This window comes from Phyllostomus discolor, chromosome 3, assembly GCF_004126475.2.
Source record: "Phyllostomus discolor isolate MPI-MPIP mPhyDis1 chromosome 3, mPhyDis1.pri.v3, whole genome shotgun sequence".
Taxonomy (NCBI): Eukaryota; Metazoa; Chordata; class Mammalia; order Chiroptera; family Phyllostomidae; genus Phyllostomus; species Phyllostomus discolor.
In genome coordinates this window covers 14,042,044-14,043,704 of record NC_040905.2, presented here as the reverse complement: position 1 = coordinate 14,043,704, position 1,661 = coordinate 14,042,044, and the positions used below count along the sequence as shown (strand labels likewise).

The 1,661-nt window shown below is 48.8% G+C and overlaps 1 pseudogene; it reads left to right on the top strand.

Moving 5' to 3' along the window:
- The first annotated feature begins 485 nt into the window (after positions 1 to 485).
- Positions 486 to 1,215, top strand: LOC114498937 (annotated as a pseudogene).
- The last annotated feature ends 446 nt before the right edge of the window (positions 1,216 to 1,661 follow it).

Here is a 1,661-nt window from a genome sequence, read left to right as displayed (position 1 = left end):
ACTGTGTGTTCATTCCCAGAACGAACACAAGTAGGTCTGGGGCGGAGGGTCTGGCATCACCTGAAAACCAAAAGGATCAGCGGCGCTACCACAGCCTTCACCCAGTGAATGATTTTATAGCAGGATTTCTTTTTGGCAAACACATTAGAAAGCTTCATTCATTCTCCCAAAGATCTCTCAAAATTCCTTGACATTTAAGTCATTGTTTTTTGCAACCCACATCCTGTCACCATCCCTGTTGATTTTTCTTCTCCAAATGCTGTTTTACCTAGTGTGTCTGTGGATTTTCACGCATTTTTAGGAATACTGCAACATTGTCATCAACTTCATAGACTCCAGCATCTTCTGACATAATTGCAAAGATACTTTGTAAGCAATTGGCATTTTTATTTTCATTGCACTGTGTTCTTTTATTTTTTTTCCCTGGAGATAGTTTTAGACTTCCAGAAATACTGCACGAGTGAGGAGTTCCCGTACACCCCTGTCCCCCCAATGTCAACAATGTACAGAACTAGGGTGAATGACAAAAACCAGGAAGTCGGCGTTGGCATAGGGTTTTTTAACTAAACTATAGACATGTTCAAATTGCGCCAGTTTGGGGAAGCCATGGACTTTTGTGCAGATACAGCCAACTCCAAAAACCATACCACGCATAACCAGTCCCGAACGTGACACAGAAATGGCATCAAGAAACTCCAATCACAAAGATACGAACCTCTTAAGGGGTTAGACCTCAGCTTCCTGAGGGACACGTGTTTTGCCAGGAAGCACAGTAAGAAAGGCCTGAAGAAGGTGCAGGCCAACAATGCCAAGGCCATGAGCGCACGTGATGCTACCAAGGCCCTTGTAAAGCCCAAGAAGGTCAAGCCCAAGATCCCAAAGGCCAGCAGCTGCAAGCTCAGTTGACTTGCCTGCATTGCTCAACCCAAGCTTGGGAAATGTGCTTGTGCAAGCATTGCCAAGGGTCTCAGGCTCTGCTGGCCAAAGGCCAAGGCCAAGGTTCAAAACAAACCCCCAGGCTATAGCTGCAGCACCTCCTCAGGCCCCAGCTCAGGCTCAGGCTCTGGCTCAGACTCCCAAAGGCGCCCAGGTGCCCACAAAGGCTCCAGAGTGGAGGCCTCTGGCAACAAGAGGACAGAAGGACTGGTGAGACCCCTGGGGTCCAGTCTGCTCGGGGCTGGTGTCCTCCTGTGCTATTTGTACAAATAAACCTGAGGCAGGGGAAAAAATTGCACCAGTTTTTCCACTAAAATCCTTTTTCTGCTTCAGGTTTCAATCTAGGACCCCACCCCAGCCCCCCCCACACACACACACCACCACCAATGCATTTCAGTGTTACGGCTCCTCAATCCCTCCCAAACTCGAGAGTTCCTCAGTCTACCCCAGTCTCTCGTGAAGGAGTTCTGGCCAGTTACTCATATCCTGTCTCTCAGTTTGGGGTCTTTCTGGTGTTTTCTCATCATTAGACTGAGGCTGCAGGTTCTCGGTGAGATCTCAAAGTGACGTGGCCTCCTCTGAGTGCCCCGCTTGGGTGTGTATGACATCGATCCGTCCCATCCCCGGGGATGCTGAGTCTGCTCACTTTGTCAAAACACTGCCTGCTGGTCTCTCCACTGAGAAGGTGCTGTTTCTCCCTTCGGCAGTAATAAATACCTTGAGAG